The sequence below is a fragment of the Pan troglodytes genome, chromosome 18 (genome assembly GCF_028858775.2).
Source record: "Pan troglodytes isolate AG18354 chromosome 18, NHGRI_mPanTro3-v2.0_pri, whole genome shotgun sequence".
Lineage (NCBI taxonomy): Eukaryota > Metazoa > Chordata > Mammalia > Primates > Hominidae > Pan > Pan troglodytes.
This window is the reverse complement of record NC_072416.2, coordinates 59,597,787-59,611,097: the sequence shown is the minus strand read 5'-3', so window position 1 is coordinate 59,611,097 and position 13,311 is coordinate 59,597,787.

Genomic DNA, 13,311 nt, shown 5'->3' with positions numbered 1-13,311 from the left:
AATAACTGGTCTGATGAAACTTAGAAGTTATGTAGAATTTCAGGGGCCCACCTCCATTCTACATCACAATTTATTTTTTCATTTATACCTTTAACAATGATTTTTAAATAATTTTCAATATGGAAGTAATCTGTAAGAGTTCAAGAGAAGGTGCATGACTTGTAATTCAAGAGATGCGAATTAAAATTTTGCTTTGATTTCAAGATATTGATTCAATTTCTTGAGTATCAACTCCTTTGATTCAACAGTGCAAATTAGAAATACTGTATTTAACATATCTCACAGCATCTGATGTGCTGTATATGCTTAATAAGTGCTGTTTCTCTTTTTTTGTTGGTATTTTTGCCTAATGTAAAATAAACAATACTTAGAATGACAGAAAAACTTTTCACTTTGCCATTATTGAATCAGATAAAAACACTATTCACTTTGTACTCTATAATTATTATGATTAATCCCCTCTAAATATTAGCAAAAGACCATAGCCCCAATGACCCTGACACAAATGTATTAAGAAAGGTCTTAACACTATCATTTAGCAGGTGTATATTTTTATATAATGGGATGATGGTAGGGTTGGTGAATAATATTTCCACTGAAACTGCAGGCATTTAGAAAAAAACTAGAGTTAAAATTTTTGGAGGAATTACTTTTAAGACATTGTTGCTCACCGAGAAAGATAAGAGTAATGCAGTAAGATGAAACATAAGTAAATATTCCTTTTATCATCAACAAGAATCAGAATCATGTTAGTAGTATAAAAATCCATGAAATATCTTTGTTATCCTATATCACTGATTAAAAATAATAAAGACAAGCAGAACTGTTGGTAAGGTCTCACCATTCTGCCTAGAGTCTACAATTTTCTAAATGTCCAGATCAATATCAAGACCTGAAAATTTGAGGAAATTTTAGATGTTTTTGATACACTGCACCTACATTTGAAGACTCTTTATTGCAGTAGTACATACTGGCCTTCAAATTATGGAAGAGGAGAATGAGGCTAGGGATTTCTAGAGTTGAGAACCACACCTTTGTGATAGCTCTCCTTAATTTTGGGGAAAATAGTTACTGGAATTATTGTTTCCTAAGTATTTATTTTTCAGTACTGTAAAGGGAAAAGATAAGAGAGGCAATAATATGATCATGCATAAAAATGAAATTTTGCTTTGTTACAAACTAAAACTCCTAGAACAATATGAAGAAGTAAGGGCAAAGTAAACTTATGGTATAGAAAGTATTCTGAGGACTTGTGTCTTTTTCTTAGGAAGTAGAAAGGGGACACAGAATTTTGTCCATTCTAACAAAGAAAAGTTGGATAATATACAAAATCATAACTTTTATTGAACTAATCAAAGAGCCACAATCACAGTGAAAGCAACTAGCCTGGAATTTAAGGTAAGAAAACTGCCTGCAAAGAGAGAAAAGACATGAATATTCCATTACTTGGGGAAAATTGTGGAAGGACAAATTGCTGCCATACAATTAGAAAAGAATTCAGTTAAGATATTTAATATACTCTTCAATACTGAGTATGTTATAACCTCTGAGTACAAAAGCCTTGGGAGTCACAGACAAAGGGGGAGTTGACATGCACTCTCAGATTCTTCCATGAACCTCACCAAAGGCCATTGAAAAAGACTGCAAAGCAGAAAGCTAGAGGAAGCCTCCTTTATGTTGCATGCCTGGAGAAATGGAGCAGACTTGTACTTCAGTCTCACCTATATCTGATTTAGATAATATTTGTGATATGAAGGTGTCTTATGGAATGAAGAGAAGTAGAAGTTAGAAAAAAGGGGAATCTGGAAAATATCATCACCCTGAATAAGAGAATAGAGCAAGAGAAGAAGAGGTAATAGATTGGAGAGTAAAGAGTTAACTGGCATAGTCTCCCATCCACTCCATGGAAAGATGGCATAGTCATTATTAAGACCATTTAATTCCATACTGACATTATCCTGCCAAACTTTCAATGCTTTTCCGTTTTCAAAATTGTTAAATGTTTTGCATTGCCTTATATGCTGCTTATCTCAATTTTGCAAACTATATTCCAGCATTATATGTTTTTAATATTGTGCAACCTTAATATATGCTACTTAAATCCTCAAGTAAACAAGGCTTTCAAGACAAAAGACTACTGTAAATTGGAATCTCATATTAAATTATTAAATAACTTATCACCTGAATTTAGTCCATAAGTCAACACTGTGGCACTTGTGAAAAAACAAACAACTAAAACAAATCCAAAACAAATTCCATCTTGTAAGTTGTCATATTCTATGGCCAACTTATCCTACAATGACTGCCCTGATTGGGGAAGTAACTGTGCCTTTTATATCTCTCTCTCTCCTGTAACTAACACATTAATAGTGTATATGATATGTGGTGGGAACTCAGTCAGTTTAGGTGGAAAGGATGACTAAAGAATAAAGTCTTAATAAAAATTTTTGAAAGTCTTTACAATATACTCTTCAAATATCATACATTTTCTTCTTTTTCTCCAAATCCACACTGTGTTTTAATTATAATTCCACATGTGAATGCTTGATGATTGATATTTTGGAAAGAAAAAATGTACAAGTGCATTTTCACAATTTCAATATGATATTGAAAGTTCTCTTTAAAGCATGCTAAATTGAGATATATCCACCTGATGACTGTTGGCTTTTTGGCTACTATAGGTTTTCTGCTAGCAGTTCAGCATGAGTGCCCATCATGGCAGTCCTCCTTCCATTGTACTTTCATGAGATTCAATACCACATGAAAAATTTGATTGCATTTATTCATGTGAAGTCTTTACCTGAAATCTGTATCAAAATAGCATGTAAAATTCCAATGTAGTCAAAAAATCTCTAAAACATCACATATGTAAACAAACATTAGGAAGCAACTGAAATGACACAAGTCAATTATCTCATCAAAAACCAGTTTTTATAATAGCATAATATTTGTAACAAAAATACTTAAAAGATGTTAAATTAAACATCAAACTTTATTGTCATGAAGTCTTTGCCATCAGGGAAAACTACCTCTCTGTTGACAAGTCAAGATATTTCACTGGCAAGTATCAAAGGTGATACTGTGTGTGTGTATGTGTATGTGTGTGTGTGTGTGTGTGTGTGGTGTGTTTCTCCTTTCTGCTTTTGCCAGGCTAACCTTTATAGGAAAAAAAAATATGGTAATATCAGTAGGACATTTCTCTGTAAGAATAGATAACCCAAGACAGACCTTGAAAACCTCGCTATTAAAATTTACAAGCCTCATTTTAGTGAATGTTTAAATAGGTTACACACAGTTTGCTAATTGTTTCTACTTGGTTTTCCAATGTCACTACAAATGGAAATACAAAACCACTATGTATTATGTCCATTAAATACCATTGTACTCCCTTTACCTAAGTTATTTAAAAAGAGACATTTACTGCTCTTCCACACCCATTTTATGTCAGAAGAGGAAAAGAAAGTGTTGAAAAGAATAATAGCAATCTGGGGTTCCTATCTTAGGTTTTCCTTATCTTATCTCATCCTTTCTATTGCTTTTACAATGAAAGATACCTTAAAAAATGGTTCTGTGCACAGGCACCAAAGAATAAATTGGTGATAGACTTATAAATATTGGAATTGTATCTAAAAGAAGAATTTGTCTTTTAGATAAAGACATTGATCCAGCAAGAAAAGGGCACTTACTGGGGAGATGAGGTCATTAGCTTTCTCCCTTTCTCTCTCTTTCTCTGTCTTTCTTTTCTTTTCTTTTTTTTCTTTCTCTCTCTTAATTTTTTTTTACTTTCTGCTATTATTATTATTTCTATATCTGTGAAGCATATGTTGCTAAGGCCAATGACAGCTTTTCTTGGAGGTGAAAGAGGAAATGCAGAAACTATAATTTAGGGGTATGTGTGTATGTGTGTGCGAGTGCTGTCTTGACTCAGCAATAGACTAGATCATGTGCTGGCTAGAGGCCAGCTGGTCAGATCCCCTTCCTGAGACTCTGAGCTGCTCTACATCCCCCTTAATCATCCCAGGGCCAAGACCAGCCAACCAAGGACAAGTCCTATTTTCCAGAAAGTATTGAAGTTACCCAAACCCTCTGCTTTTCTTCCCTCACTCTTTTCTTTCCAAAGAAACCACAGTGAAGGTGTTTGTCCATAGTCCTCCTCCCTTCTCTTGCCAAGTAACAACCTGGTTCTTGTCTTGAGTGACTGTATTGCGTGCTGCATTCTCTTCAGGGAACTGTGAGCAGAACCAAACTGTAAAACTCTTCCTAGTTTCTCTCACATGATCTATGTCTGGTCTCACCATACCTCACCCAAGGTAATCAAGTTAAAATAGGAACCCAGACTTTCTGCTTTTGTGAAAGGCACTCTTACTGGGGATATGGACATTTCAATTTAGTATAACTTTAAGATAGTAAGTATTTGAAACACCTAATTCCGTTTGTTCTAATTCCATGGTCACCCAGCAATCAGCAGTTCATTTTCTTCCTTTCATCCAATTGCTCATGTAAGTAAATATTTATTCAATTACTTCCAAATGCCAATCACAGTGCCTAGCACATAAATGAGGAAGCAGTGAGACCCACTAGAAAGTAGGCTCCCTGAGGACAGAAACTCTATATAACATCTTAGCTTATTAATAAAGAAGAGAATAGAAAATTCATGTGCAAGTTGTGAGTTTTCTGGTGGATAGGATAGTAAGAGTTCTCACCATAAATCAAAGGACTAAAATTCTGGTACATATGTCCTTATTAGAGTGAGAGCTTATCTTGAGAAATGACTCATCTCTATGTTCAGCTATCTAAAATTTATTTCCTGTGTAACATATACTGTTTAGGAGGAAGGAAAAAGACAGAATGAAAGAGAAATAGAGAGAGAATCCGAAAGAGAGAGAGAGAATATAACAGAATAAGACAAATGAAAGGAAATGAAGAGATTTCTACACTTAGGGAGCATGGTGTGTTTGCTGTTTCATATTCTTTTATGATGAAGATAAAAAGTGCAATACCCCAAAAGTTCTGAATGAGACATGATCTAGTCTTCTGCTGGGGAAGTAGAAAGACACTTACCTTTCCAAAAACCCCACAGTTAAAATGATTCTGACCAAAATGATAGGGTTATATTCAATAGATTATCCCAAAGGAAATGTAATATCTGAGATATAATTTTACCACTTGTGTTTGCTCTACAAAAAAAAATCTATATTATTTCTCTGCTCAAATTTTTCACAGAGTGGTGACATATACTTCTCACTTTTTTGTTGGGGAAATGATATGTCCCAGTCACCATCTTTGGATCAGTAAAGTCCATCTAGGTCTAAAGGCAAAAATAATGTGATTAAGTCTCCAGTTTATATTGTAAGATCCAATTGAAGTAATAATTAAAACCTTATAGCTTTAAACAGGATAACAAGCATTGAAAAATATAGAGCATTATCTCCTGGGATAGCCACAAATAATTTACCTAATTTGTTCCCTATTAAGTCTAACTGACTCTATTACTTAACAGCCTTGGGGAAAAAGGGGTGGCGGTGTGAGGGGGACTAGAAAGCATTATTTTGGATTTTTTTCTTTTACTATTTTGCCAATTAAGGTAGTGTTTCAGGCCAGTACAGCTGTATGATACTTAATTATTTCGCTCAGAAAACCAGAATTTTTTTTTTTAATGTGTGAAGTTATTGGAGAAATACCAAGTCAGGAAAGCGAGGAATGAAAAGATCAAATTTCAAGTGGGACCTGAAGCCCTGGCTGCTGAGACTGGCATTTTATACTGCATTTTTATTGAGAGACTTGATTTCCAAACGCCAGCTGAATGGGGGGGCTGAGCATCGATTTTAACAGTCTGTGTGTCGGAGGGAAAATGTAGTTAGGGTCCTCTGAAGTACAAGGGGCTTGGTAACACCATCATGATTTGAATTAAAGGCCCAAAGGAAAACCCTATCAGGAAAAGACAAGAGGGTATAAACTGACCTTGAAAATGTGTGCCATCTAGTTTAAAATCACTTAAAATTTTAATTAGATTAAAATAATATGGACTTACCGAATGAAGCTCAAGGCCCAGCTGCCAACCAGAAACAAATACCCCCTAATAAAAGGTCCTGGGATTGTCCCTCCAGAAAACCATGTTATCACTTCCAACTGTCAGGCTATTTCTACAAATTTTCATATGCAAAACTTAGCTTTTAATTGAAAATCATCATGCATATGGGAAAACCAGACAACATGAAATAATAACAACAATCACCAAAACCACAAAGAGAAAAAACCTAAAAGATAAAAACACTCGGGATAAAAAGAGATACAACAGATAAGACAGAGCTAAAGAGAGAGTTAGTAAATTAAAGGAAACAGTTGTAAAAAGTGCTCATAAAAGAAAGAGAACATTTAAAATATATTGTTTTCTGTTAACTACTAAAGTTGAACATATGCACACCCTACAAACTAGAAATTCCACTTTTAATTATATATCTTAAAATGTATACATACAGAAATGTATGTATATATGTATACATAAAATCACGTACAAGAATAATTATATTAGCATTATTGATAAAAGCCAAAAGTGTGGACACAAGTGGGCAGAAAGGGTAGCCTGGTTAAATAATTTGTGACATATTCACACAATGGAAATAGTAATTAATAATGAAAAACTGATATGCACGAGACCTTGGACAAATTTTACAAACATATTTGTGAACAATTTAGCCAGAGATAAAAGATACCCTACTGTGTGATTCTACTTATATAAATTCAAAAGCATGAAAAGTTAATGTAATAATAGAATAGTGATTACTTTTGGGATTGGTGATAGGAGTGAGTTTAGAAAAGCTCAAAGTGAATTCTTGACGGCTAGGTATGGGGGTATAATAAATTTGTGAAAAGGCATTGAACTTACCCTCATGATTTATGCATTATGCTACATATATATTCTGAATAGATAAAATATTTTCAAAAACATAAATTCAAAGTCTTACAGACAGAAAATGCAATTTTGAAAAAAAAAAAAGTTTAAAGACTTAGACTATTGGACATCAAAGCTGCTAAAAGGCAACAGCATTATGACATCCTTAGTTTTTTGGCCCAAGGATAAGGAAAGAAAGACTAGTGGAATGGAAAAAAATAAGTAAATAAGCCAGCATAACTGGGCACTTTTTTCTTGAGACAGTCTTGCTCTGTCTCCCAGGCTAGAGTGCAGTGGCGTGACCATAGCTCACTGGAACTCCACCTCCTGGGTTCAAGTGATCCCCCCATCTCAGCCTCCTGAGTAGCTAGGACTAATTAGCCCAGCTAATTAAAAGTAAAAATAAAAAATTATAGAACATAGTATCTCTCTGTTGCCCAGGTTGGTCTTGAACTCCTAGTCTTAAGCAATCCTCTCATCTCAGCCATCCAAAGTGCTGAGATTACGGCCTTGAAACAGCATGCCCAGTCCCTGGAAACATTTTCATGACAAAAATATAATTGCAAAAATGTGAGAAAATAATATTTTTATAACGGTTGTTGTGCTACTTAGTTATTCAAAATGGAAAAATGAAGAAACTTGATTACTTTCCACTTTGTGCAGATGGTGGTGGCGGCCTGTCTGGAGCAGCTGTTGTGGGGACATCATCTACAGCCGAGGAGGCGTGGGGTGCGTGCTTCACAGAGCAAGCGGGGACCGGGAACAGGTGGGACCGCTGCCCTCCACCAAGTTGGAGGGGCAGGAGGCCCGCACTTCCGGGTGCAACTGCAGCCGCCCAGCTTTGGTTCTGGACCCGAGCATCTCTGTACTCTCGGAGGCCCAGGAAACCCCCTGTCCCTGCAGGGTCGAAAGTGTCTGCGATCACTCCCAGTGCCCGCACAGGGACAGAGCAAAATTGTGGCTGAGCCCAGGCGCTTTCGCAACACGGCTGGGTGTGCACGTGCTCAGGGCAGTGCTGACACGATGGCCCCCTGCAATCTCAGCCCCCTCTGGACTTTAGGTGCCAATGAGCATGGGAAGGAGGTCGAGACGGGGCTAAGGGTGGCTCCAGGTGGACCTGCAGGCGCCCCTTAGCATGAAAAACCGGGGCACCGTGGATGGCATGTTGATGGCAGGAGGAAGACAACAGGTTCCTGGGCTGAAAGGCTTGGGTTCCCATTCAAACCCCACCTTCAAGCCAAGGATGGCCTGAAGCCTGGGGGCCAGGCTGCCAGTTCCTGGTGGAGTCCACAGTGCGGAGTGAGAACTGACGGTGCTTTTTCCCAGCTCACAGATGACTGCCCATAGACCAATCAGTATGAACTTCTTCCTTTATGAGTCTATAAAAACCCCGGACTCTGCCAGATTCGAACAGGCGTTGGGATGACCTGCCTGCAGAAAGGAGTTCTACCCTGCGCAGTCTCCTCTCTGCTGAGAGCTGGACACTCATCGCTGTCACCTGGCTGCGGGAAGCAGCTACCCACTTCAGGTTTCCTGAGAGCTGTTCTGTCACTCCATAAAGCTACTCTCTCCTCCTTGCTCACCCTCCAGTTGTCACCTTATTCTTCCTGAACTTGGGATAAGAACTCCAGACCTGCCGAATGGTGATACTGACAGAGCAGTAACACAAACAGGGCTGAAACATGCCCCTCTTTGGGGCTCTGTGGTTCCTGGAGTCTCCAAGCTTCTGGGTGCCACTGCGTTCCCCTCATTCAGATGCAGGTGCCCGCAGCAAAAGCCACGTGCAGTACATCTGGTCCAGCCGCACCCTCACACAGAACACACAGCTGTGCTGGCGCCTGGAGCTGCCCGCCCTGTGTGCCTGGCTGTGTGCAGTGGCCAGACCCTGTGCTCAGTCGCCCTTACACCCCTCACCGCTCTGCTCCTGGCTCACCCTTGGCAAGTGTGGGATCCGGGCCAGTAGCGTGAGGTGAGCACAGCCTGCCAGGCGAGTGGGCAGAATGGGTCCAACGGGCACAAGCAATACTCAGGCAGAAGGTGCCACCGGCCACAGAGGTTTCCGGCTGGTGATGTGACACCCCAAGGATCCCATGACAGTGCCATACACACATACCCATTTCCCCAATCAATTAGGTGGATTGTACATCTGAAATAATAAAGTTTATATTTATTATTACAATAATAAATGTCTATGACCTTGAGGTAAGTAATGTCTATGAGCTAAACATGAGCTAAACAATGTCTATGACCTTGAGGTAAGTAAAGCTTTCTTTCCGACAGGACCCAGAAAGTATCAACCGCAAGAAAAAAATCTCTAAATTGGAATTCATTGCATTTGACAACATCTATTCATTCAAAGAGTCTATTAAGGGAGTGAAAATACAAATCACAGAGTGAAAAAAAGGTTTGTAATAAACATAACTAAGAAAAGGGCTCCATTTCAGAATATATAAACAGTTTCTACAAATTAATAAAGACAGACAATCTATTTTCAACAATGGGCTAGAGATTTGAACATCTCTTCATTAGAGGCCCACAGTAGGTACTTGCAATGATTAATTTTGTGTTTCAATTTGACAGGGCTAAGGGATGCTCAGCTAGTAAGACATTATTGCTGGGTGTGTCTGTGGGAATGTTTCTGGATGAGATTAGCATTTAGATCAGTAGGCTGAGTAAAGAAGACTGTCCTCACTGATGTGGATGGGCAACATTTTATCCATTGGGGACCTCAATAGAACAAAAAGGTAAAGGAAGGATGTGCTTGCTCCCTGTTTGAGCTAAGTTATCCCTCTCCTCCTGTGTTCAGACCTCAGTGCACCTGGTTCTCAGGCTTTCAGTCTCAGACTGAATTACACTACCAGCTTTCCTGGTTCTCCAGTTTACAGATGGCAGATCTTGGGATTTCTAGACTTCCATAATCATGTGAGTCAATTCCTTTAATAAATTTCTCTCTGTTTCTCTCTCTTTCATATATATATATATATATATATATATATATATATATATATATATCTCACTGCTCATACACACACAGACATCACATCACAACACACACATTCCCAATTCACTCTTTTTCTGTAAAATCCTGACTAATACAGCACTATATAAACATTTCTTGAATTTATATAGAAAAAAATGTAGTTAACGGATAAGGAAATAAAGACAGGGACTTTCAGGAATCTCAGTAACCCAGCTCTTAAGTGGCTGTCTCTCTGAGACACACAGGCACTGTTCCATATTATCCAGGAAATAATTTTGTGCCAGAACACTTTTCTTGCGAATTGCTTCTGCATAATGTGAACTCTGCCTTAGCACCCTGGTCACGCACTCTCTGCAAGGCATAGGTGCAGGGAAACTAACATGAAATTTGAGTCTAAGATCTACTACTTTAATAGACGTCATTTTTCTTTTGTTTAAACACACCATTTCTCTGATGGACAGAACTTTAAATGATTTCCACTTATAGGAAAGATCCCAATGTCTGCTTCACAGGAAGTGGAATTAGTCTTATCATGCACCCCAGGTGAACCATATGGGCCCACACTTCATTGGCTGCCATCAGCTCATTACCCATGCTACAGCAGATGTGAAGCAGCAAATTATTAGGCCGTAGGGTGATGTCTAGAGTCAGTCATATTGTTCTGTTTTTCTACCTTTACTTTATCAAAGACCTGAGGAAAAAAAGAGTCATAAAGATTGTCTCCTTTGAACATAGGTATCTTTATATATATGTCAGTAGCTCCTGGGGATATGATTATTAAGGATGGTGACTCAACTACAGGAGAAGGGTTTGACAAGTTCATCTCCAGGTTTCCTTCCATTGTTACCAGTACATGTTCTTAGTAAGAATTTAAGTCACAAAATTTCAGATATGTGCTTTTGTGTTGCCCTTCATATTGAGAATGTAGATACAATTGCAATGACTCTAGAAATATTTGCAAACCAAATTACCTTTATCCCCCTAAATTTGCTCATGGATTCAGCCCTGTTATTTACATAACTCAATTAGAGGGAAAATACAAAACTTCCCATCTAACAGCAGCAGAATACTCATTTTTCTTTAGTGCACATGAAACATTCTCCAGCAGAGACCAAATGTTAAGACCCAAAATGAGTCTTTAAAAATTTAAGACGATGGACATCATATCTAGAACTATTCCTCATCACAATGGTATGAAACTAGATATCAATAACAAATGGAATATTGAAAAATTTACAAAGATGTAAAAATTAATCTACATGCTTCTGAACAACAACAAATAAATCAAAGGAAAAATAATAGGTAAAATTTTAAATGTCTTGAGACAAGTGACAAAGAAACACAATATATCAAAACGTATGGGATACAGTAACAGCAGTTCTAAAAGGAAAGTTTATAGTGAGAAATGCCTACTTAAAAATAAAAAAAAAGATTTCATACAAGTAGCCTAATATGATGCATTAAGGAACTAGAAAGAGAGAAACAAACTAAACCCAAAGTTAGCAGAATAAAGAAAAAAAATACAAATGAGAACAGAAATAGAAAATAGAAAAAACACAAAAATTAATAAAAAGAGTTGATTTTTAAAAAAATACTTAATATTTACAAACTCTTAGCTAGACTAAGAAAAAAATGAGTGACTAGAACAAATAAAATCAAAAATTAAACTGAAGATATTACAACAGATGAATTAGAAATAAAAATGATTTTAAGAGACTTATGAAAAAATACTATATATGCCAAAAACTAAGTACCTACAGGAAACAGATACATTCTGAATAAAATATAACCTATCATGATTGAATCAGGAAAATAGAAAGCTTGAATAGATCAGTAACAAATAGAGATTAAAGAAGTAATAAAACATCTAAAAAAGAAAGCCAAGAATCAGATGTCTTCATGGCTGAATTCTACAAAGAAGAATTAATACCAATACTCCTTAAACTCATCTAAAAAATAGAGCTAGAGAGAATATTTCTAAACACATTTTATAAGGTCAGCATCACCTTGATACCTAAACCAGATAAAGACATCACAAGAACAGAAAACTATAGGACAATTTATCTGATCCACATTGATGTAAATATCCTCAATAGAATATTAGGAAACAGAATCCAACAGCACATCAAAAAGATTATACATCATGACCATGTAGGATTTATCCTTGGAATATAAGCCTGGCTTAACATATGCAAATCAATTAATTTGATATATCACATTAACATAATGAAAGATAAAAATCATGTGATTATCTCAATTGACACATAAAATGATTTGACAAAGTTTAACATTGTATTCTTATTAAAAGTTTGAACAATTTACATATAGAAGGGAAGTTCTTCAACAGGGTAAAGGCAATTAAGAAAAACTCACACCTAATATTATAAGCAATGAGGAAAAACTGAAAACTTTTCTAATATAATACAGTATGAGACAAAGATGCCTACTCTCACTTCTAGTCACCATAGAACTGAAAGTATTAGCAAGGTCAGACAAAACAAGGCTTCCAAGTCTGAATAAAATTAGTAAAATTTTCCATATTTGTAGATGATATGATTTAATATTTAGAAAACCTCAAACATTTCACAAAAAATCCATGTCAGAACTGATAAATTCAGTAAGTTGCAGAATACAAAGTCAACATACAAAAATCAGTAACTGAGATGCTGCCAGGAAGAGATTCTTTTATCCAGAGGCCAGACCACAAAGAAGACCAGCACACTCCAAACAGATCCTTAGAAGGAAGGCATTGAGTGTTGATGAATGGAGGCCACGGATCCTGGGCTGAAGGAAGAGGAATCCAGGAATGCAGCATGGAGTTGCTGAACTCCAGGAAGCTCCTAGGAAGGCATGAATTAAATAGGCATGCAATGGCTCACTCTTGCCAAGGACTTTCAGAATCCTAGCTGCAGGAGGCCTCACAACTCCCATGGACCTTTGAGCTGGCACGGCGAGCTGTTTGGAGAGTTGGCAGGGACAGGCCTCCAGCCCATGCAGAGTCCAGAAGTCGTGGCATGGAAACAGCTGCAGTGGAACGTGGCCAGGGACACCCATCCCTCATGGATTACCATGCTCCTCTACCTGGCTTTGGCCTTTGTTGACTGTCGGACTTGGGAAGAACATGGCTATCATGCCTGTGGGATGGGGCCAGTCTGATCTGAGTTCCCCACTGTCTGCTGGTTGCTCCCAGGGTCCCTTCCCAGTCACACCTACTTGCAGAACAGCCTAAGATGCCCATTTTGGGCACTTTCCTGCTGTCACTGCCATAGCTTCTTCACTAGTATACCATGTCTAACCTTCAGAGAACTTCTGCAGATGGGTCCCCACTGGCACACACCTGCCTGCAGCAACTCCCCAGTGCTTTGCTGGTGTGCACCTGCCCACAGCCTACCCACAATGTTTTGACAGCATACATGTGCATGTGGACTCCACTGCACAA